We start from the raw sequence: 25,575 nt of genomic DNA, 5'->3' as shown, positions 1-25,575 counted from the left end.
TTGTGGCATGTTAAGTCTGACATAGAGGTGAGCAAGGAATGATTATTTGTGGGGCTAAAGATAGCTCAAGATAAGTTGTAACTGTACATGAGACTAGTAACTTTCCAACCTATATAATCATCAACATTTTAACCAGTTAATTAGCTTTGCAGGATAATCTGATGGAAGCAAGATGACATAAAGATGAGTCACCACACCAAATATGAAATTTAATAAGGTAGTACTTGATGTCACAAACTCCTCAGAGTTCTTGTTTCTGCAATTCCAGGGTCTCTGCTCTAAAATATTCCTTGGATAAGATTCAGATTCCAGAATAAGTACACAATTCTCTCCAGTCTATCTCTTCTTTAGATCTATGTATAGAACTCTCCAGTGTCTACTCTGCCTCTCTTAGTGACTTTTCTGCTTCTGTTATAAGATACCGTGATGACTAGAGCACTTTAGGAAGGATGGCTTTATTTTTGTTTCACAGTCTGAAGTTAGAGTCCATCACGGCAGGAAGTTTTAGCAGGAGGAGCTTGGGGTAGCTTGTCACAGTGCATGTACAGTCAAGAAGCTGGTGGTGATCAATGTCTGTGCTCACTCAGCTCACTTTCTCCTTTTTATACAGTCCGGGATCCCAGCCCAGGTCTATCCACCCTAACTAACGGAATCAAGATAATCTGTCACAGGTATGGACAGAGACCCATCTCCCAAGTGATTCTTGATCTTACCAAATTGACAATTGAGATTAACCATCACATTACCCTTCCCAAATCTTTTTGATGAAAGGAAGCATTCATTAATCTTTTAGAATAGTTCTACCAATAGACAGAAATAAAAAACAAAAGAAAAGAGACAGCAAGAAAACTGCAAGTGCATTGTAAATACATAAAGTAGGCCAATCGCAAAATCTGAATTAGAACATATGACTCCTACTTAATTATATATTTATTGATCCTTCTAAACAGCATCCTACATCTAAGGGCAACTTGTGTTGCCCTTCTAGATTATAGATTTCTTATCTGAAAAGATGTAATCACATTAGCTACTTCACAGGAACATTGTGAGTGAGCACTTACTGTACTTTAAAGATCTGTGCACATCCCACAGCATTTTTCTCCTTTCCATTCTCTCCCCATAGTATTTATAATATTTTGTGAATATTATTTTTTTCTTTTCTTTACTTCATTGTAAGTTCTTTTACAGAGATAATCACTGTTTATTTGATGTTCTTTTATTACCTCACACCCAGCTGTTATGTGACTTTTCCTGAGGACTTGTAAACAAATGTCACCCTAGATAGTACACCAATGTGGTGATACTTTATTTGTGCTGAAATGTGATATTTTATTTGTATGTTAATAAATAAAGTTTGCTTGGAGATCAGAGGTGAGCGAGCCATAAACAGAAGTCAGGCGGTGGTGGCAGGTGCCCTTAATCCAATCACAAGGCAGGCAGAGTCTCTGTGTGATCAAGGACACAGCCAAGTGTAGTGACATGAGCCTTTAATCCTAGGACCGAACATAGAGACCTGGAGGTCTGTATAGACAGGCAGTGATGAGGAAGTGATGTGGCTGGGCTTAGAGCCAATGAGAAGGCAGAACAGGAAGGCAATAAAAACACAAGTTAGACAGGAAAAATCTCTCTCTGTGGAAGCTACTGCTGGTGGTGAGCTGAGGCTAGTCATGGCCATTTGCTCTGATCTATTTGGCTACTACCCCTGTATTTGGCTCTGTGTTTCTTATTTAATAAGACTGTTTAGAATTTTGTCTACACACCAACTTAGATAAAAAGAAATGATTGCACCCAAGCCTAGTGAACCAGTGAGCTTACTGGAGAGATGCACATGATGATGGGTTACCTGCGGGCAAATGGAAGACTCAAGAGTAAAAGCATCATTGAAAACCCCCTTAGCATGGAGGACAGCTAAAGAAAGCAGCTCCCTGGAGCTCTATGTACAACTTGCAATATTCAGCTCATTTGAGAAACTTCTCTCTGAGGCAATCGTTACTGCTTTCATAACTTTGAGGTTTTATGGATCTCATTCTCCTCAATAACTTCCTAGGACTTTTGAGACTGTGTTTATTTCTTTAGTCTTAAAGAACCACCCTCCAGGGGGGAAATATTTTAATTTGGAGGTTAGTTGCCACGGAACACCAGTAGAGTTGCTCAGTAAATATTTTTTAAATAAATGAAATGTTAAAATGTTTTAACAAAGGGGTAAACATGATCGCACGTTTTTCAGGTCACAGAAACTGAATTGTTGTAAAGTAAATGTCCTCTAGGGAAAGAATCATGGGGAATGACTTTTATGGTCATGAAAAGGTTTTGTTTGGGATGACGAAAAAGTTCTGGAAAAGGATAGACTTATGTTTTCACACCTTTGCAAATGCACTTAGTGCTACAGAATTTTACACTTGCAATGTTTAAATAGTCCCAAAGGTTTAGCTCTTTGGTACACTAGTTCTCTAGTATCTACAAAGATTGGGGTTTGGTTCCAAGTGTGGTGATGAAAAGTTAAAATGGCAAGCTTTATGATTTATAAAATTTACTAAATTTAAAAAGCAATCCTCCTGACCAGCTGCAGCCACAGAAAGAATATTTTTACCATTATAGGAAAAAGAATGAAGTCTATGTTTAAAACTAGCTAGAGACTTGATTTCAAGTCACTCTCCTCCTTTCCTACTTCTGAGTGGGGGTATGTGTAGAACATGAGTCTCTCCCCAGCTCCAAATCCAATCATAAGTTCTAAGCTTCTTCTTTTAAGAAAAAAAAAAAAAAAAACCACTCCCTTTCTCTGTGTGCTTGTGAATACTCATTCCTTTGAGAAAATATTCAATTGAAAAACCCAGACAGATCTTTACAACTGGATGTGGGTGCAGTTTTTCTCTTAAAACATTATAAAGTTTTGTACATCATGCATTGTGTAGCGAGTTTAAAGGACGTGTCATATATAAAATAACTTATTCAACTAATTTCATGGTTTCAAGTTGATTTTTCACTTAAAAAAAAAAAACAATTAGTTATATATTTAGGGTCTGCTGTTGTTGTTGACTGCTCCTTTCTAGGCAGAGGCATCAGCAAGGACCATGGAGACAAAATTCCTTTTTGTGTAAATTGGATCTATTTCTGGGACGAAAAAAAAAACCCAAAAAACAGACTTGCACTAGGCACCTCAGTGAGAGAACATTAATTATAGTGAGCCTGAATTACAAATCCAAATGCTTTGGAGCTGCAGATACAAAGAATATGCTATATTGCAAATTATAGTGTGGAATCTCATGGCAGTTGGATTATCCCTAAAATGTATACAGGCTACTTTAGCACTGAAAACCTACCCCTCTGAATCCAACCTCTCTCTTCCTCTCTCTATTGGCTGCTTCTTGTTCCCATAAAATCAGTTGACAGCATTGCCCATCAGTCCCAAATAGCCAGAGAAGGTATTAAAAAAGCCTTCCTCTATTGTAAGGTAGCAATGAGGTGGAGAGATTTCAGGTCACTCACATTTAGAATGTATGAATTGGTCAGGCAGGCTTCTTGAAGGGCATGACCTTACCCAGGCTTCTTGCTTGGGTGAACAGTCAGGCGCTGGAGGTCCCCATGTCCTCTGGCAAGCTCATTTCCCCCCTGCTTCCCTATTTGATGAGGGGAAGAATAGGAATCATGAAATAAAGATGCAATATTGAATTTAATTAATCAAAGTTTATTGTAGGGCATTTTTAAAACCATAGGCAGTGTTTTATTTCCATCTAGTGGTCAAAATTGGACTTTGCAATTGAAATTTTAATTTTTTTCTCAAATGTTAAATTATTTGCGGCCTAGATCATGAAAAATCCAGATTAACTAAAGAGAGTAACTATGAGGAAGCTAAATTTAGGGGCCATTTCAGAATGCTTCCTGATGATCCATTAAACTGAGTTTTCCAAATAGAGACGTAAGATTGGATCATGGTTCTGAGTATATGAGGGCAATCATTATAATAGCTAACATTGATTGTGTACTGGATATCAGATCATATTCTGAATGCTTTTATTACTTACATTTAATCTCCATAACAACTCTTTGAGGCAGGTTCTCTCACGCTTGATTTTTGGAGATAACGGATAACAATTTGCTCCATGGTCGGTGAACTATAAACCGGCGAACCCCCACAGTGTAGTTTCAGAACAGAGCCTCCAACCAGTCTGTTCTACACAAGGCAAACATGTACATCATGTACACTCCTGAGTCTGAAATCTAAAAGGCTCCGCACTGATCCGAAGCTTGCTGGTTGAGCTTCAAACGTGGAAAAGATAGACTTCAGGAATGGAAGTTGATGAAGAAGTTTCTTAAAGAGAGTGCAGAGCCAGCAGGAACTTAATTCAAAAGCCACCGAGAAGTGGACAAGCCTGGGGAGAATCATAGCCTCCAAATGAAGGGTCACCAGGATCAAGTGGAAGCAGTCAGTCAGTGGGAATGAAGACCAGAGAGTGGGGGTGGGGGTGGAACCTGAGGATAAAGTGAAAAGGAGAAGGCATGGGTGGGATGGGAGGAAAGTTAGAAAGCATTGTTCCTGAGCATCCTGATACTGCTTTCGAGAGCTAGAACTTTAGCCAAGCAGTTATGGAGAACTCCTGATGACTTGAAGTTTAACATCTCTTGCTTTCATAATTTATCAAAAGCAAGATGTGTCCAATGTGGAAAAAGCTGAAACCAAGCAAAGCATGAAGCTAAAATGCTATCTGAAACCACGTTCTTGTTGCTATGTAGAATATAGCTTCCCATCTTTGTACTTCACACAAACAATTCCACACCAAATAAGCGTATACTTTATAAAATAACTGCTATAATGTCTTGCTGGTGTCTTTTATTATAGTACACGTACATTGTAAATAAAGCATAAACACCAAAAAACAAAACTGAAATTATAAGCAGCTATAAGCTCCTATTAGTAAAAACCATCTATTCTTTGTATGTATACATATATTTTTATATACATGTATGTACATACATATATGTGCACATCCTTTTGAAACTTATAGCAATTCCATTTAAAAATCTCCGTAGAAATAATTTATAAACTCTTAGATATTGCAGTCTTCTTCTTAATATACTATGAACAAATACATTTTATACAAAAGTTTAATGGCTGCATAATATACAAAATCATTATTCAATTAATTTCATATTTTTAAAATGTCTTTTTACTTCTACTGAAAATCAATTAGACATTTACTTAGGGATCTTTGGTTGAATGTTCCATTTTTCTTGACTTATTTTCCTATCTTAATTACAATATAGCAATTTTGAATAATGTTGCTCTCTGGACAGATAATAGTCAAATTATAGTAAATAGTCAAATAGTAAAATTATAGAACTGTTCTTTTTCAGAAATACCATGGCTATCATATCCTTTGAATCACCATAGAATATCTGTGAGTATCTAAATATCAACTGATTGCTTTCTATCTATGGATAAAATTGGGGAAGTATTAATATCTTTTCCATTTTTATGCATAAATGTGCTGTGTTATTTCTGTTTAGGATTTTTTTCTTTTCTCATATTTTACAGTTTATAATTTGCACATTTTTCTCATATTTATCCTAAAGCAGCTCATATTTTGTTCTATCATAACTGAAATTGTTGTGCTAATTGAAATTCCAATTGTATGTTACTAGCATGTACTAGCATTTCAATTAAATTTCTATCACTTCCTAGACCTAACAGATATTTGTAGATACCACAGATTTATTTGTTTGCCTTTTTTAACAAAGACAATTATTTCATCTGTAAAGACAGTTTCACTTCCTTGTCCCCAATTTGGATGCCTTTTCTTTCTTGACTGATTGCATTGGCTAATGCCCATCACACTGTTGAGCAGAGCTTGCTGTCTGATCTCCCTGCTATGTGGACTCTCTCGGGAATTGTTAGTCACAATAATCTCTGTCTTCTATGATGTGGCAGGGTCCTGTGCTGTTGTTCCCTTTCAGGGAGGGGGCCAGGTAGGCGCAGAGTCAATGGCACAAACCCTGGGAAAAAGTTGAAACAACAAGCTCAGTTTCTTCAGGAAGAGGCAAGCCTTATATACCCTCCACCCCACCCTGGGGGAAGGTCTGATGAATATGCATCTGCTGGTGTGACATGGCTGCCTCTCATTGGTCCAGGTCATCTCCAGATCATGTCTCAGCTGCTGTTGCTAAGGCCCTTTGGCAGACCCGGGTTGGCTGACAGAAGTATCTTTTTTTACTCAAGCCTGTTAGGGATGAGTCATTCCACACTATAACTTTCCCTGGCTGTGGTATTTTATCCATGTAACAGACAAGTCACTAATAAAGAAGTTAAAATGGTAACTAAAGGATGATTTTTTTTCTATTTTGCTAAAAATACCCTCATTTAACAGCAACAACAACAAAGATATTCAGCCAATTACATTGTTTCACCCAAAGAAACAAGAAAAAAAGTTGAATTCTGTAGAAAATATAAAGTACTGTGGTGGTGCATCTCTTTAATCTGAGCGCTAGGGAGGCAGAGGCAGGCGGATCTCTGTGAGTTGAAGGCCAGCCTGGTCTACAGAGGGAGTTCTAGGACAGCCTGGAGTATTAAACAGAGAAACCCTGTCTTGAAACAAACCAAGACGAACCAAATGAAAAAGTACCAAGTTTATTTAAAAAGAAATCACTTGAGGACTCCTATAGCTGTTTAAAAGTTGACTTTGGAGTTTGAATCTCCATCATCACCAATTTAGCTTTCAGATGACTTTGCTAGTGAATTCTGTCAAGCATGTAAAAGAGAAATAATGAGTCAAACCCGTCCAGGAAAATGAACACATTTCAACTCATTTTAGAGGCTAGTAACTAAAACAAGAAAAAATACGTTAAGAAAATTCCTAACAAATACTGCTCATGAACATGGACATAAATCTTATCCAATCAAATATTACAATATGTCCAAAGGATAGTAAAGTAGGACCAAGTGGGTTTTGATGCAGAAACTCAAGGCAATTTTAATGTCTAGAAGGCAACCAATATCATCACTGTGCCAACAGAACAAAAAATGAAAATCAATATGATCATCTCAATAGATAAGAATAAGAATTAAGAAATATCCAACATCCCATATCAGTAGACACACCCAGCAAAGGAAGGACAGAACGTGTCTGTCAATCTGATAATGGGCACCTATGAAGATTGTAACACTATAATGTTACAGTCTTAATGAAGAAACATCAATGAGATGAAGAAGCATGCAAAGACAGCGTGCTTGCCCACACACAAATGAGCAAACAAATATTTAATATGCCTAGTTTCCTTTGTGGCTTTTGTGTGTGTGTGTGTGTGTGTGTGTGATTACACTCAGCCATGTTTATTTGCTAAATGTTCAGAGGCATTCGAGGATTTCTAGATAATTTTTATCTTAACTAATTTCTAATGTAAATCCACTGTCAGGGATTTTGTGTGTCTTTATATTGATTGTAAACATAAACTTAATCTCCTATTTCTTACTAGGTTGCATCTAAATTTTGTGCTACTACAAGAAGTTCTTGCATAGAGAGACCATACATTTGGAGTCTCTGCTCTATCTCTTTGCTATTTTCCTAAAATCTCTGAAACAGAAGTTTTGGGTGAAAGAGCATTTACTTGTAATTTGTACAAAATTACCTGGTTTGCTTTTTGTTTATGTTCAATTATGTACAAATCCTTTTGAAGGATACACAATTTTCTTAGTAGCATGTTCTACAAATTTCTATTCTACTGAGATACAAGGTTATTTATACCAATCTTATAATTTTAGACATCTCAGCTTTCTCTAATTTGGAGCACATTTCCATAATGCTTGAATACATCCCATGTGGATATTTAGTTTATGTAACAGGACTGACTTCATGAACACAGTGAATTAGGAAAATTAGTCAGGGATCAGAATATAGAGTTGGCTGGGAAGTACTGGGTGTAGTGGGGAAAATTCATCAGAGACTACTATGATTATAATATAATAATGCTTCTATTCTGAGGTTGCAGCATGTCAGACGAAGAGAGACATCAGAGTGGATGTGAGAAACACCAAAACAAAATACTCACACTCACCTACTAATTTAGTTGGAATTTAAAATCTATAGTTTTAACTCAGCAGCTATTTGAATAAAATTGTGTCTTCATTTTTATACTTAAATTATCCTTTCTCAATATTTGTACTTGATTATCAAGCAAGTTACCCAGGAAGAGAATTTTTAATAGATTGTAGAAAGAAATTGGAGGGGATGTTTGTAAGCTAATGATATCTAAAGAATAACATGATTTATAAGACTCATTACTTTTTAAGAAATTCTTTTAATTCAAAATGGTTTGCCCTTTTGAATTACACACCTATGTATGTATTTCCATATGAAGACATGGAAAATTTGAGGGCTATCTCCAATCATTTTAAGCTCTTCTCCATTGTCTTCTACAATGTGTTCTTACTGAGGTATTTAAGAGTTAAAACTCTTTTATTAATGCAGTCACAGTCAAAGAGAACTCACTGAGATTTCCCATCAGCACCTCATCTCTGTGGTGTCTTGCCAGTGCCTGGTAGAAGCTTGCTGCTGTGGTCAGGGAGCCGTTTAAGCCCTCTAGTCACAACTTTCTTCACCCATCTTCTCTTTGTACTTCTCCCATACAGCTCCCACCTGATATTTTTTTCAGTGCTAAGAACCATGAACCTGGTGTTTTGACTTACACCTGTAACCACAATATTTACAGGTCTGAGGCAAGAGCAGAAAGACTGCTCTGAGTTTACACCAAGAACTTGCAAACAGCAACAAAATTAACCTATATGATATGCTCATTATTATATACATTTTTATCATTTACCTCCTGTTTTAGCAGCTTATTTTGCTTTTTTCAAAATTCTAAAAGCAAACTGTATCCTCTTATTAGATTCTCTGCCAAGCATTTATATAAAAGCCTTCATCCTATCAGTGAGGTAGGTAATAGAGGTCATTAAAACAACCAATTCCAACTTTTGGGAGCAAGCACAAAATTTCCATATAACACCCAAGAAAATATAAAGTACATTCTATGTCTTCTTACCAACTTCAAGGACTTTCTAGTAGGTCAGCTATAAAACTGCCTCAACTATAAAATCAGCTCCACAGAAGTATCTCAGTCCATTATCAGTGTTGCTACAGCAGAATACTCGAGACTGGATAAGCTATAAACACCTGAAAATTATTTGGAAATTGGTAAGCCCAAGATCAATGCTCAGGGAGGTTTAGCTCCCTAATGGTTCTTTGTTGCTGTCTTTTCTGTAGAAACACTGTATCTTCACACAACAGAAGGGATAGAGAGTGAAAGAAGATCACTTCCCCCTGTTGAGCCACTTCTTTCATTGGGCATCTAAACCCACGTGTGAAAGGAGGAGCCTGAACGACCTGCTTTCCTCTTACAGGCCTCACTCACCTTCACTGCCATCACATTGGTAAAACCTGTATTTTGAAGTGAACAGATCCAAACCAGGCCATGAGTGATGGACCAGATATTTTAAATGTATTTGCTTACAGATTGCCCTACTGATTAACTGCCACCCCCAATCTTTACGACCTACAGCTGTTTAAATCCCTCTTAAGTAACACACGTGTAATACTGGCACTCTCCATGTAAATCCTACCTGGAGCTGTCAAGGGTTCCTTCCTCTGTTTCAATCATACTGTACTTATGTTCACACTCCTGTTTAAAATATCTTTGTATATTGATACAAATGTAAAATTATATTTGTCATGTTGTATGTTTGTTTTACCTATGTTTAGGATGTTTTGTATATTGATACATATTAAGGATATTGTTGTCATATTGCACCTTATATTTCTATCTCTGATTAAGATGTTTTTGCATATTGTCACAAATTTGAGGTCATTGTCCTTATATTGTACATATGTTTATAGATTGTTTGTTTTATAATGTGAAGCCTTAGTCTCTAAGCTGTTTGGGTTGATAAGAATTATAGGCTAATAGTCATTCATGCTTGTCATATTAATTGTCATAGTGAAATTTTCTGGATATACAGAAATATATGTTGGGTGGATGGGTAATCTTCAACATTTCATAGACCCAGAGAATATGGCATTTAAATGTTTTAATAACTTAGAATTCTGTTGATGTAAGATATAATTGCTCCTGGCAGCACCAATCTACTCTGAAGAGAAAGTTGGGCATTGAAGACACTCCATATGGAATTTGTCTTCTTTTTGGCAAATCATGGCCTGTTGGGCAGAGAACTACCCTTGCCCTTGCCTCAACTGCTGACAGTAGGCACGTTGTCCAATCCAGACGAGCAGGACACAAGAAAAAGTGACTGCTGAACCTTGTCAAGACAGGATAGGACAGTCTTTCAAATTTTCTTGTTTCTGAAAATGGTCTGTCAAATGTTCTAGGCCTGTAGCCAAAAGTTGATGCAGAGAAACTTTGGGTGACTGTCCAGGCAGCCAGCTGTCTCTGTCATTTCTTGCATATTTTCATAAGGTGCTTGTTTGTACTTCCTGCTCACTTAGGCAATATTATTTTCTTTCTCAGGTCTTTGATGGGGTTGAAGCCTAGATAGTTACAGTTACAATCCTCTCATATTTTAGCTAAGAACATATCAAGTACTAGAGTTAGATTCTTCAGGATGGGGCAGCTATTGGAGTAATCTCTGTATTTTGTCATTTACCTATATTCTGGATATCTAGTATATGTTTTTTGCTTAATGTTGTTCTTGTTGGTTGTCGTTCCATTTTTGTTTATGTTACTACCTTTTCTTTTTCCTAGACAATACTTGATAATTGTCCTTATTGTGTATCATTTTGTATTAGGTTTAGAACCTTTTTATTTAGAGAGTAGGGGGTATTTGTTCCACCATAGCTTTGAAGTACCAGCCTTTTGGGCATGGCCTCTTGGCTAGTTATGTGACTGCCTAAATCTAAGGAGGAGCGAATGGTCAGTCCCCAGCTTCCCAAGGATGCTGCAACTGGATTTACCTTTTCCTGTATCAGTGAGTCTGTTTTCTCCATAGAACCCCTTAATAAATTGATGTATATAGACCATTGAGGCTCATATTACAAGTTAAGAACACTTGTTGCTCTTGCAGAGGACTAGAGTTCAATTCCCAGCCCCCATCTCAAGTGGCTCACAACTGTTACTACAGTACAAGGGATCACTCTCTTCCGCCCTCTATGGGTACCCACATACATGTTGCATATTGACACACACATCAATAAATAAAAATAAAATATTTCTTTAAAAAATACCAGAGTTTCCATTTTTTTTAAAAAAAGCTATTAAAATCTCAACATGTAGCACCCATATTTAATTGCAGAAAACAGAACTTCTGCTAGTTTAAATAGAAAATGAATTTTCTATGGGGTCTCAACTATTTTACAGAATTATCAGGAAGGCTGATGATACAAGTTATAGATTGAGCTCCCCAAAATAAATGTGAGTTGCTGTGGATATCGCTCTGTGTAAATAAAATTCCGATTGGCCAGTGGCCAGGCAGGAAGTATAGGCGGGACAAGAGAGAAGAGAATTCTGGGAATAGGAAGGATGAGGGGACAGACATTGCCAGCTGCTGCCATGAGAAGCAACATGTAAAGACACTGGTAAGCCACAAGCCATGTGGCAAAGTATAGATTTACAGAAATGGGTTAATTTAAGATAAAAAAAAAAAAAGGTAGATAACAAGCAGCCTGCCATGGCCATACAGTTTGTAAGCAATATAAGTTTCTGTGTGCTTTCTTGGTTGGGTCTGAGCAACTGTGGGACTGGCGGGTAAGAGAGATTTGCCCTGACTGTGCGCCAGGCAGAAAAACTCCAACTATAGTGAGTCACGGCATAAAGTTGGGATATCATGGGATTTAAGGCCTTTCCTATGTTTAGGAACCTTTAGGTCTTCAATTGGGAAGCTGTTGCTATGGTTGCCAATTTAGAATTGCCTTGCTTCTACCATAATCAGAAGTGTATCTTGGATCAAAAGCCACCAGAAAAAAAACAGGGACCCACAAATTATCCCTTACCTTTCAAATATTTCAAGAAGTCATCCAATTGGTAGAAAGTAATTCACATCAGAAATGCAGCTACATGAAAAGTTTGAAAATGGTCTTGATTTGGAGGGTTCTGTGTCCAGACAAACACCGTGCATTTTACTGGTATTGATGAGAAGAACTGGAGAGTACAGATATTAGAAAATCTGTCATAAACTGCCCACTCCCAGCCTCAGTTTTCATCTTCTTTTCCTAGATAATAACTCATGTTGTTTCCAAGAAAAAGTGACCTCAAAGTCCTACCTAGAAACTGAATACAATTCAGGATCTCAAACCTCTTGGTAATAGAAAGTTATCTTCATTATGCTCTATGTGGATGCCTGTCGGTATGTGATCCAGACAGACAGGTAAGTTTTCTCTCTCTCTCTCTCTCTCTCTCTCTCTCTGAAGTAGCAGAACAAAACATATACATATAAAACAAGAATAAAAATTTTCCTTTACAAGTGCTAAGACCACTTAACAAAAACCTGAGTGTGGTGGTATTGTGTTCCCCAAAATATTGTGCATCCTAATAAACTTATCTGGGGTCAGAGGATGGAACAGCCACTAGATACAGAGGCTAGAAAATGGTGGCACTCACACCTTTAATCCTAGCATTCCAGAGGCAGAAATCCTGTCTGGATCTCTGTGAGTTCAAGGCCACATTGGAAACAGCCAGGCACGGTGACACACACCTTTAATCCCAGGGAGTGACGGCAGAAAGAGAAAGATATAGAAGGCACGAAGACCAGGAACTAGCAGCATTTGGCTGGTTAAGCTTTCAGGCTTCTAGCAGTAGTTCCATTCGGATAAGGACACAGAGGCTTCCAGTCTGAGGAAACAGGATCAGCTGAGGAACTGGCAAGGTGAGGTAGCTGTGACTTGTTCTGTTTCTCTGATCTTCCAGCATTCACCCCAATACCTGGCCCTGGGTTTGTTTTTATTATTAAGTACCTTTCAGATTCATGCTACACCTGAGTTGTTGGTCAGGGTTGTGCAAGAGACTCCCCAAATATACAGCCTATTGCTACTGCCCTTGGATGGCCCCAGAGGAGGAAGGTACATGTCTATTGCTAGAGACATCCTACACTTCAGACACAGGACCCAGAGACCCCCTTAACTGGAACTGACCTGAATGCCTCCTCCCTGAGGACAAGCTTTCATGGAACCAGAAGGTACCATGAAAGCTTCAAAGGAGAGATGTAACCAACAGTCCTAGCCAGCTAAGATAACATATGAACCACAGTGAGGAGCATTGGCCTAATGATCCAAAGAATGCAAAAGTGACTCAAGTACCTTAGTAACCAACAGCTCTTCAATGGACTTCAGACCTGCCTAACAAGAAAGAAACCATGTCTAGCACTAGAAACCTAGCCAACTGCTCAGGGCTAGAGAAATCATGGATCTTGGAGGAGAACCTACAGCCAATACTTTACTAACCCCGCATAATCCCTAACTATATTCTAAACATTTGTCCTTATACCCACAGATAAGTGTAGTCCTCACCCCACATCAAGGGAACTTCTCTTATGTAACAGATAGGAACCGTTACAGAAAACCACAACCAGTCAAAATGCAGAGTTGTAGAGCCCAGTCCCAAAGGATATATCCACAAAACACTCTTGTGCCCAGGGCTCTAGGAACGTTGCGGGAGAGGGGGCAGAAAGACTGTAAGAGCCGGGAGATTAGGGAGTTTGCTGTCATATTTTGTCTACTAGTAATAACAGAAGCTGCACCCATGAAGTCTCACCAACATGCCAGCCTAAACATAAACTGAACAAAAACAGACATGCCAAAGTGGAAGGGAAAAGCCCATGATACCTCAATCCTACATGAGGAACTATAGGAACTCAGCAGAAGAAATAGTCTTCTCCTAGGAAGAGCACATCAACTGGTTATCTGATTCCAAATGGTCATCCCTGAAAACACATGTAGGTAACATTTTCACACTGAGCAAGTTATATTTAAATAGATATGTGAATGTAACAATACTAATAAAAATGATGACATAATTTGAAAGATAACAACAAAGGGTTTGTGGGAGGGTTTGAAGGGAGAAAGGGAGGAAGAACTGATACAATTATATTATAATCTCTGAAACAAAACTGAAAACACAAACCTTCTCAGCCTGTACAAAGCAACTGTGCTGGGCAGGAATAGTGAAGACTGCTATCAGCACATTGGAGTGCTGTAGTTTTCTGTGTTGCCTCATTCCAAAGCCTGGGAATCCCTTTTCATCCCTACCATCACCGTATTTCCTGTCCTGGAAGTCACAGCTCTGTAAGACAACTTAAATGTAGGCTGGTGATACTGCCAACAGTTCTTTTATTACTCAAAATTGTTTTAGCTACTGTGAGTGCACAAGTGTGTGTGTGTGTGTGTGTGTGTGTGTGTGTGTGTGTGTGTGTAGGCACTTAGTGCTACAGACTTGCCTCTCCGAACAGTCTTCATTATGTCCCATAGGTTGAAATAGTAAAATATTTTGCCACTGAGTGAAAAAGGGTTTCTGTTTTTCCAGACTGTTCTATTTGTCCTAGCCACCTGCTGCCTAGCCCACTCAAACTGATGATGTAGGCAGTAATATCTTTTAGGAACTATCCCCCCTCTACATTTCAAATTTTGAATTTTTCTAGACATCAGTTTCGGAGACCAGAAGCTACTTTAGCTAGCTCAAGCAGAAAGGAATTCAGTTACACTTCTGTGAGGCTTAGAGGATCAATTGGAGGACTGAAAAACACCCAGTGAGTGTTCTGAGAGTGACACAAAAGAGTCTGACCCCTGTTAGGAAGTTTTCCCTTACTATAACAAGTACATGAGATAGTCAAATTATATTTAAAAACAAAAAGACATTTGCTTTGGATTCTGGTTTCGGAAGTTTCAGTCCATGATCGATCAGTGGGCCACATACATGGTTTTGGGCCTCTGCTAGCACACCATGGTGGAATTGTGTGGTGGAATAAAACTGCTCACGTTATGACTGAAATACAAAGGATAAAAAAGGAGAAGTAGCCAGGATCCCACCATCCCCTTCAAGGGGAGGCCTCCAGTGACCTAAAGACTATCCACTAGGCACTTCCTCTTGAAGATTCTACCATCCCCGAGTAGTGCCTCACTGGGGTCCCAGTTTGTAATACATGAACCATTGAGTCATGAACCAGAAAAGCAGCTGGGGCTCTGAAACCTATAGCATAGTTGTGGGATGAATAAAAGCATGAATTCTACCTTGTAACTCTCTTAAAAGTACATCTGGTCAGGAGAGCCTAATCCTGAGTGTGTCTGAAAGGCTGGCAGATGTTTCTTATTCTAGTCTATGACATGTTCAGCTAAGAGTTGAGTATTCGTTGTGGCTGTAAAAGAGATTATTTTTATCATAGAGGTCCTCACTAACACGCAGATCTGTGGAAACATAATACAAACGCTCTTTGAAAGGAGAAACGTGTGAAATTAGAAATGCAAGATCAAACACTTGCAAGAAGAACACCATGCCAATCACTTTGAACTTTGTTACGCTCTTGTGCAACAGTGTTTTCTAAGTTGGAATCTTTACAAATGCAATTTCTGGTTTAAAAGTCCATCCTGTGAAGTAATCATCCTTGTGAGATTAAAGTCATGGACAGTTGAGTTTATTCATATGCTGTTTTGTTCTCATCCCTTTTGTTTCTTGATTCCTGCAATCTAAGGATATATTAAGGCTCTCAGATGTGTATCAAATATAGTTTTAACATCTTAATCCAGAAGTACATTTTAAAGTAGAGGTGAGGAAAACATTTTATGTACTGGGTCAGAGTACAATACTTTCTTTGAGTCTTACAAGCTATGGAGTGTCTATTGATGTTTCTCAACCACAACATTGTAGCAAGGAAACTGTTGGAGACAGCAGAGGTGAATGGGTGTGTCTGTGGCCCAGGAAAATCTTACCTACCACAAAGATTTGAGCCTGATTTGTCTTGTGAGCAACAGTTTGCTGATCCTGGATTTAGATAAGTGCATGTAGTAAATAATAATAATAAAATAATAATAATAATAATAATAATAATAATAATAATAATAAAAACTATCACAAGTACCTTGTTGCTCTTTTAAGATGTGAACTTTCAGTGGGTCCCTTCCCTTCTCTGCTTATACAATGCCCTCCTTTCCTTACACTCTGGTTTTTGAGTTCACCCTTTGATTCTATGGGGTTTGCTTTAATATCAGTCATATTTGGACCATTCCCAAACAACACAACATGAGAATTCTCTATCTTCAAACTCATCTTCATAACGATGGCAAGTTACTGCCTTCTCCACTCAGTTAGGTAAGAAGCGACCTTTGTGTTTTGATTCCAGCAGCAACTCTTGGCAGCTTTCACCAATAGGGTTCTATGCAGCTCAGCAACACTGAGCACCTTTGAGCAGATATGGCTTCCTACACTCAGATGGAAATTTCAGGTAACCTTTGTCTAGGTTTTTCTATTGCTGACCTGACAGGACATCAGCTCTTATACTAACAGAGAAAACAGTACAGTCAATAAAGGTATAGACAGAGTGCATACAACCTATGCCAACCATCAGCCTGCTGTGCTCCAATATCCCACTAGCAATAGAGGGAGAGTATAATACTACCTACTTTGAGCATGTCACACATTCCTTAGATGCTATCTACACTGGAGCTGTGTAGCAGGAATCTTAAAAGTTCTTATTAATAAAGTCAAACCTGGAGCCAGGTATTGGGTTAAAGCTGGAAGATCAGAGAAGCAGAACAAGCCACAGCCACTTCACCTTGCCAGTTCCTCAGCTGTTTCCTCAGACTGGAAGCCTCTGAGTCCTCATTTAGAATGGATCTCAGCTGAACTGCTTCTCAAAAGCCTAAAAGCTTAACTGGGCCTAGTTCCTGGTCCTCAAGCCTTATATACCTTTCTGTTTTCTGCCATCACTTCCTGGGATCAAAGGTGTGAGTCACCATGCCTAGCTGTTTCCAGTGTGGCTTTAAACTCACAGAGATACAGATGGATTTCTGCCTCCCAAGTGGTAGGATTAAAGGCATATGTACCATCATTTTCTGGCCTGCATATTTAGTGTCTCTTCTGTTCTCTGACCCCAGATAAGTTTATTAGGGTGTACAATATTTTAGGGAACACAATATCACCACAATGATGATTGCAATCTGATTTATATAACTTATAATGGTTATAATGTCATTTATTTGTATCAAAATATTTGAATAGATGAACAGATATATTTTGAATTTTTCTGCTTATTTCTTTCTTTTCTTGTTTTTGTTCTCACTATGGTTTCCTAACATCAATATTTTCTGTACAATATAGCATGTTTTACTGTCTAATAACTGTAAATTTTCTCAAAGTATATTTACTTTGTACATCAGTTGGAAAAACCCAATATGAAACAATAGTTACATACCACAAAATAATAAATATCAAAAATATAGTAAGAATAGGCCTAGGCATCTCAGTACTGAGCCACCGATTCTTAGCAGTTGCCTCTTCCTCTGGCCTTCAAACGTCTCACACAAACCTCTTTCCTCTTCTTTTCCGGTGGTTGTCAAACAGAAGTCAGACTCCTCTTTAATTAGTCATGCGGTGTCACCCTGTGGAGTGTGGGGAGTGGCTGGCTTCATGGGGGTCACATGTCTGGACTCCCACCCCACTGACGACCGTTTAGTGAATTTTTAGACCTTCTCCTGCTGAGACACGGGCAACTTAGAGAACCTGCCCTGTGTCCCAGTCATGTTCTTCCCTATGTTTTCTCCCTTATCCCCCCACTCTCTCTCCCTGCCTTCCTCCCCCTCCTCCTTCCTCCCCCTTCTCCCCCACTTCCTTAAAGGCGAGATCTCTTTACGTAGCCCCAGCTGGCCTGGCCTCAAACTCATAGCAATCCACCTGCCTCTGCCTCCCCAGTACTGGAATTAAAGGTGCGCCACATCCACCTCTACCATTTTCACTGTGCTTAGACTGTGCCACCAACTGGGGCGGCTCATCTTCAACCGCTGCTTCCAATACTTACAAATACCTTGCAAAGATGTGTTCTTACTCATGGGTTACAGGGTGAGGTGATGTTCAGTTATGTTAAGTAACCGTCCCAAGTCCCAGCCTGAGAGAATGAATTGAAGTCTGGCACAGTACATATCATGTAGCAAGGACGCAGAATATTTTTGGATATGAAGGTTTTTCAACTGTTTTCTTCAGTGCTAATCTCTCACATTTTTATTTATAAGAGGAAGTAATTAATATCACATGACACTATTTCATTTACTCCACCATAGAAAAGGTTTCTGGGGATGAGACATTTCTATGGAAGTCAGGGATTCACCATAAAGAATTCAGATACAAAAAAAAAAAAAGCTTATTAAAAGCATCTAGGAAGGGGCTGGACAAAAGTGGTTGAGAGTATTTATTGATCTTACAGAAGACCTGGGGTTGGTTTCCAGCACCCACATAAGGTGGGTCAAAACTGCCTGTAACTCTGTTCCAGTAGATCCAATACCCTCTGGCCTCTATGGGCACCTGCACATACATGGTGTACAAAAACTCAGGCAGCACACACATAGATCTTAATGAAAAATAAATCGTTGAAAAGGGGGATGTGGGAAGATTTCATGAAAACTGAATGCATAAAAGGGCAGCTTGTCTTTGTGAAACTGAACCCAACATGACCTTGGATATTTGAAGTACTTGTACCATCAAAAGCCATAGGCAGTCTCTTCTATGTTTGACTAACCTAAATAGTTGCTTGAAGCAACTGGGGAAACATGAGGGAACTATTCTTGTCTGTTCAAACACAGGTGGCACATTTCAGGCCCTCCTCCCAGAATTAACTACTGCTAGGATATCTGTTCCTAGCACTTCACCTTCACCCGGGCTGAGACCACTGCTGGGCAACACCAAGGAAAAATGTGTTACAAGAAAGGGGGTCTCTGATCATGGGGAATCTTTTATCCTATGTGAGAGAAAATGAGCTCCAACCATTTTGAAACAATACAGACATGCACTAACTTCCATCCATAAAAGTTCAGGGTGGAATGTGGCTCTGGAGTTGGACGACTCTAAAAACTTGGACAGTGACATCAGGCCATAGTCTCATTCTGTTGACCTGGCTCTCTTCTGTGTTGAAACTTAGACAAGAGACAATGTCCAGACTTGACACCGTAGACCAGCAACTCCATCACAACAATCACTTTACTTTGTTAACACTGGCCCAGACCAAATCCTTAGGGAGTGAAACACAGTGACTAGATTTGGGTCATCTGGCCATGGGGACTTTTTCACTTTGCCAGAGTAACTGTGGTAGACTGGTTAGCCAGACCACGCCCTGCAGTCAGGCCACCCTAGTCCAAGAACTACAGGTGGAAAAGGATTCAACCCTGAAGTTAATAGGATAAGACGGTAGAATAAAGGGAACTGAACCCTGGGCTGCCCCAAATGATGGTTGTTGTCTCCAATGCCTGTGCTTTTCCCACACCAGCAGTATCCTCACCCTCTAGTGGGCTGTCTGCTGAACATGTACCAAAGCTGCTAAGGACAAGGTCAAGAGGAACTGTGTGGGTTAATTAGAGTAAGACAAAGAAGAAAAATGAGCACTCATAAAACCCATGGGAGAATGGAGGAAGCCGAACAGCACATTACCTGCCTTTGTGCTGCTCCAAAAGCATAAAGTTGATTTGGAAACAATATCTAGTCAAACTTGGCCACCACTTTATTTATTGTCTGTATCAAGTTTTTCCTGATTTTTGCTTCAATATTGCAACTCATTCTTTCAGAAAGCTATTAATATCCAATTATTGTTGTTTTTCCTCAAAAGGAAATAAATTATTGTCCTACTAGTTCATGTAAGGTGATAGGCAGACAAGTAGAGATCTAGGGGTCACTCGGCTGTTATTGTTACTACTGACTGAGTTGCAGCAAAGCCAGAAGTAGGCTACCAGTTCGTGTACTATTTATACTCACACCAGACGGCCTAGTTTCCAGGATCAAGGCAAAAGAAACGTCCCTAGTCCACCTGTCTTTTACTCAGTACTGCATTTCTTTTTCGATTCTGGACATAAAGCTCATCTTGACCTCAAGCCTGGCATGTCTTTTTAACTAGGTCATCAACAAGAGCTCTTCCTTTTTCCCCCCAATTTTTGTTTAATCCTTCTTTTGTCTTCTTACTTACACCAAAGTATTGCAGACAGTCCTTAAGATTGAAATTATTCTAGTAATGTAGGTTCCTTCTCTTAACTCCAGATAGAACTATGCACCAGACTTCTTGGACTTCCTGGAATTCCAGAATTCCCAGAATTCCAGAATTCCGCCTTTGCTGCCTCACTCAGTACTGCACACACCTGCACCCACATTTACTCTGTATCTTGGTTAAAAACAAAAACAAAACAAGAACCACAATAACAATAACAACAACAACAACAACCTATTTTTAAATTATAGTAAAATAAAAAAAAGAAACTTTAGAAGTCTTTCATGAGCATCAGGTAAATAGGTGTTGAGAGACAATTCTCCAAGACATTTCTATCCATGTGACAGCTTATGTCCTGGACCATTTTTGCAATAGAAAACAGCCTTGTTTCTATTGAAACAGAGAGGAAGAAAAACTTAAATACCCTAGAGAAGCAAGAGGAGCTGTGTTTGCTTTATGGGCTTGGTAGTAAAGAGATTTCCTATGGAGGAAAGGAAGTTTATGGAAAGTGAAGAGACATTAAGGGGAAGACTCCCTAGGTTCCTGAGGCTTCTACCATTCTTGATATTTTCAAGGTTCAGTTGGATCTCTGAGTTTTGGATTCTGTGAGACACCTGAGTTGTGCAAATATATATTTTATGCTTCCTCAGTTACTTTGAATTTCTGTTTCAAAAATGTCAAAATCATTTAGTATCAGTAATTTAGTTCTGTTTGCCTGCATGTTTACAAAATTTTTAATGAAACCATACATGACGAGAAAATTTTCACATGCGTCCTGGGGTGATTTTATGAACTTCCCACTTTCAGTGAGTTTCCTACAGCAGGCAAAATTAACAGCCAGTCATCTCACTGGAACACTAGCAGACAAGGACACCTAGGCCCAGGTTAGTGGAGGGCATTCTCCCTTATGTTAGTTCAGCAAAGATTAATGAATTAAAGAAGCTGAGAGAGAGACAGAGACAGAGAGAGAGAAAGAGACAGAGAGACGTAATGGACATCAACCCACCAGAGCAGAAAGGCAAAATGCAGACTCTTAGCTCTTTCAGAGAAACTTGTGGTTTAGTTGAGATGAAGGTTTTTCAAGCTCTCACGTGAAAATTGCTTTCCAGGTTTGCTAGGAAAATACCACCTAAGTAAACTTCACCCTGGTCCTAAATGTTAGGCTTAACAGCAATTCTTAAGCCCTCATGGAAACCTCTTCAAGGTTCTCTGAACTTGACTATTAGGTGCTTCTCTTTTCTGATTGGTGGGCAGAATGTTACGTCTGCATTCTCCCTGGCACTCTTGATAGTCTCTGGATGTCCTCCTTTGGTCCCCAAGGAAAAACTATCAAAGAGTCCAGCTTACCTTCATTAGCTATGCCAGATGGGTTCTTTGACTTCAATGGTGTATCCTACGCCTGTGTCCTCAGTCTGTGACCTATTTGGCTTACTAAAAATGGACTCTCAAATCTCGTCTCAAAGGAAACTCTATTGAAAAATAATCTTCTTAATAAATTTTTATTTTATATCACCTGGATTCCCAAACAGGGCATTTAAAAATCTTAGTAAAACTTCCCCCATGGCATAGTGACTTATATCAGATATGATCTCCTGAACTAGGTATATTTAAAAAAAAAAAAAAACTGGTTCAGACATTGAGAAACATTTAGCAGCAGGAGGTTTTTGTTTTGTTTTGTTTTAAATCTCCAAAGAGTAAACAACTGTATATGTCTTAACCAGGGAAGGTTTGAAAGTGTGTTAATCATTATGACTCTGCAAAAGAACTAAAATGAAGGAATGTGTTTACATTACTGTATTTGATAGTAAAAGAATTTACTTCCATCTAGTGAAAATATTGCTCCAGCCCTCAGTGACCTACTGATGAAATACAATTTACACTGGGCACAGACCCAGAAGAAAGGCAGGGTTTTCATCTGTTTCTTGTTAGTATGCTTGCTTATATATTCTATTATATGTATTATGTAATTATGTAAATAATAATTATGTATTATATATTCTCCTGTCTGGATGTTATTTAAGTTTTCTCTCCATGATATTGAATCTTCATTGCTTTTTCCAGCTTAATGTAATATTCCATTTATCTAATTTTTCTTTCCTTTTCTTTTAATTATTATTATTATTCCTTAGTATAAAATACTTGCTTTTTAAATTGAGAGTTTAGGGAGCAATACTTGCTTTTTAAACTAGAGAGTTTAGGGAACAATTTTTGTTTTAGTCTGTTTTGTTATTTAATTAACATATACTTTCTTTGTCCCTTCCCTCCCTCCTACTCTTCCCATGGCCAACCCCCCCTTCCCTCCCAAATTCATGACCCCCTCTTCTTTAAATATTGTTCCATACACACATAAATTACTCAACAGATAAAGTCAAACCTGTGAGTCAAATCCATTCAGTGTTGCCTGCCTGTGTGCTCCGGGGCTGAGCACGTGGCACTGGATAACCAATGAGAGGTCCTGTGCCCAGGGAGGCTCTTTCTCCCTCCCTGAGCAGTTGTTAACAGTCAAAGAGTGGACCCTGTGAGAGTTCCCCATCTACAGTGGATGTCAACCGTTGTTGGAATCATTCAGGTCTTGTTCAGGCTGTCATACTGCAGAGACTTCATTGGTGTAGTTGTCCCCATCATAGTTAGAAGGCACAATCTCACAGCAGACTTCCTGGTTCTGTGGCTCTTAGGAGCTTTCTAAGCTCTCTTCCAGGATGTTCCTGAGTCTTGGTGCTGGAGTTGTGTCGTAGATGATGTCATCAACTGGATCTGGGAACCCCAGTCAAATGTTCATCGCTTTGACTTGCAGAGCTTTCTATAAGGATGTGCTGAGAGAGAGAGAGAGAGAGAGAGCTTCTTTGGTGACGGGTGAGATCTGCACTTACCTGTGGGTACAAAGGTTAAGTATTTAGGATGCAGTGAGGAATTATACTGGCTCAGGATATCAAAGGAAGCAGCTCCTCTAAGATCCACAGCTATACGTGGATATCGATAGCTCTAGGTGGTTGATAAGATTTACAGTACCAGGCCTGATTTCCCTTCCGTGAAGAGGCCTGAGTCCAATTACATTGCTGCTGGTTACTGCCAAAATGTGGGTGCCACTACTGCACCTTTGGGTGCCACTTGGCATGCTGGTCTTTGTTGTAGTTCATACATATCATAGCTGGGTAGGATCACAGAGATTAGGGAACTTTTTTTTTAATTTCAGGGAGCTAGGGATATTTTTATGTGTCATTTTATTCTATTTCTAGATTTATTGCCTACAGTTGAGAAACTGTTGGTATATTGATTGTTGGTATTGTGTCCTGCCTTTCTTTAGATATGTTCATATATATTAAATGAGATGACTGGGCTTGTCAGGGAAATGGTTTTTTACCTTTAAGATAGCTTTCCACAGGGCTGTTCAAATCTCTTACATATGTCTCTTTTATATTTTAACACTAGATGGAAACCTTATTTTCTCATTTTTCAAACTATTTGAAAGGTATTTCTATCTGTTGCCCTGTTTGCCACAATCCCTCCATATGTGTCAGGACAGTGGTAACAGTACATAATATTATCAGATATTATATTTGGATTAAATGGGTTGACACATGAAAAACGTTTAACATTGTGCACAGAGCATAGAAAACCCTTACATAATAGGGCCAAATAATGTTTTGTTTTTTTGGGTTTTTTTTTCTGAACTTGAGGTCTTGCTTTAGTGGCATTCCACTGTGACAGAGACAATGGTTTACAATTACCTGAATGTCATTCTAGCTAAGAAACCACAGGGCAAAGGATGAAGAACAAAGGGAGAAGAAACCAAAGTCTCCTGAACCAGAGACAAGAAATCACAAGTGTGTACATGTGCTCTTATGACCTCATGCAGATCTCCTTCAAATTAAGAGTCAAGTTTGCTTTGACATATTTTCCAGACATCTCTGAGAGAATATGCAGAGTTGCTGAGTGGCGTTTCCTATCTTAAATTCTAAGAATGAGAGGCATTTTCTGTTTTTCCAAAGTTATTCCTCTCTACTGTCAAATCACATAGATCTCCAGGGTTGGGTCTTTCCTGTCTTGTCCTGCTGTGGTACACAGCTGTCTGACAAAGAATAAAACATAGGATGAGTTTTGTGGAGAAACCGAGCCTCAGTCCTAGAAATCAGAAAATGATAAAATTCTACGTCAACCACTCAGTAACTGTTTTAAGATCGATACGAGGGGCTTCCCATCAGTATTGTGTACCTATCTTGGGGCTGGAGAGGTGGATGGCTCAGGGGTTAAGAGCACTTGCTCTTCCAGAGCACAGAGGCTGGAGTCCCAGCACTCACAGGGCAGCTCACAAGGGTCTGCAACTCCAGTCCCAGGAGACCTGACACCCTCTTCTGGCCACCTGGCCTCCGTGAGCACTACATGCACCACACATGTAGTGAGTGCACAGACATACATACAGGAAAATCAACCACATACACATAAAACAAAAACAACAGCAAAGAACCCGTAAACTTTAATAATAATAATAATAATAATAATAATAATAAACCCAACCCTATCTTAAGGAATTTAATGGATTCAGTGACCTAGCCAGTGCTGTTTAGTAATTAATTCCTCAGCGAGGTAATTTAAAATTGTATCCGGTATTATTTATTCTTACTGCAGGTCTGTCAAAAAGAACGACTGCAGCCCTTCCTGCTCTCCGTTCTCAAGCTTGTATCTTAGCAAATGCAATTTGCAAACAACCTGGTCTTCGGAGTTCAGACTTACAAGAATCACATGAGAGGGATAACTTCATAGAAGCTACAACAGGAACGTTTCTCTCGTTCAAGTGGATGAAAACCAGACCGTTGAGGTCGGTAAACACAGCTGCCCAACACCTCTCCTCTACTTTTAAGGATGTTCTTTGAACCCTCTTATCTGAAGACAAGAAAAACCGTTTGGCTAAAGGTCAACTTATCCTGTGGTTGCATTGCACCAGGCTCGACAGCTATCAGGAAGAGGGGTCTTCCTCCCGGGTGTAGGGGGGACTTTGCTCACCAGACTTGGCAGCCTGCCTGCCTTGCCGGCGCCCCACTTGGGATCTTCACAACGGACACTAGCGGCCCTGGTCCCTCACCATCCTTCCTCATTTGTGATATCTCCCCGCAGCCTCGCACAAACCTTTCTTTCCCAATCAGTTGGCCCTGGCACACTGGCTCTGAACCAAGCCCACGGGCAAACCCACACACGCAGGGAACTCAGTCCGGCCCGGGCCAGCCCAGACCCACGCGGCATCGGTCCATCCGCGGCGGCCAATCGGGACCCCTCACGCCGAGGCGCCAGCCAATCCCAGCGAACACACGTTGCTCCACCAACACTTCCCGGAGGACCCCGAGGGTCCGCGCGGGGCGGGGCTGCGGGCGCGGCCCCGCCTTGACCCGAGCAGCCTGCTGCCTTCCGATTGGCTGTGA

At 39.5% G+C, this 25,575-nt stretch overlaps 1 long non-coding RNA gene across 1 annotated transcript; it reads right to left on the bottom strand.

Moving 5' to 3' along the window:
* Positions 1-3,717: 3,717 nt before the first annotated feature.
* On the bottom strand, positions 3,718-25,531 carry LOC118594822. The gene is made up of 4 exons (XR_004946414.1): positions 25,163-25,531; positions 22,536-22,974; positions 11,988-12,135; positions 3,718-4,470 (listed from the first exon to the last, which is right to left on the bottom strand). It is a non-coding gene; the product is annotated as an uncharacterized LOC118594822 (long non-coding RNA).
* Positions 25,532-25,575: the final 44 nt, after the last annotated feature.

Source organism: Onychomys torridus, chromosome 13 (assembly GCF_903995425.1).
Source record: "Onychomys torridus chromosome 13, mOncTor1.1, whole genome shotgun sequence".
Classification (NCBI taxonomy): domain Eukaryota; kingdom Metazoa; phylum Chordata; class Mammalia; order Rodentia; family Cricetidae; genus Onychomys; species Onychomys torridus.
The sequence above is the reverse complement of the archived record's forward strand: the minus strand, read 5'-3'. Positions and strand labels throughout refer to the sequence as shown.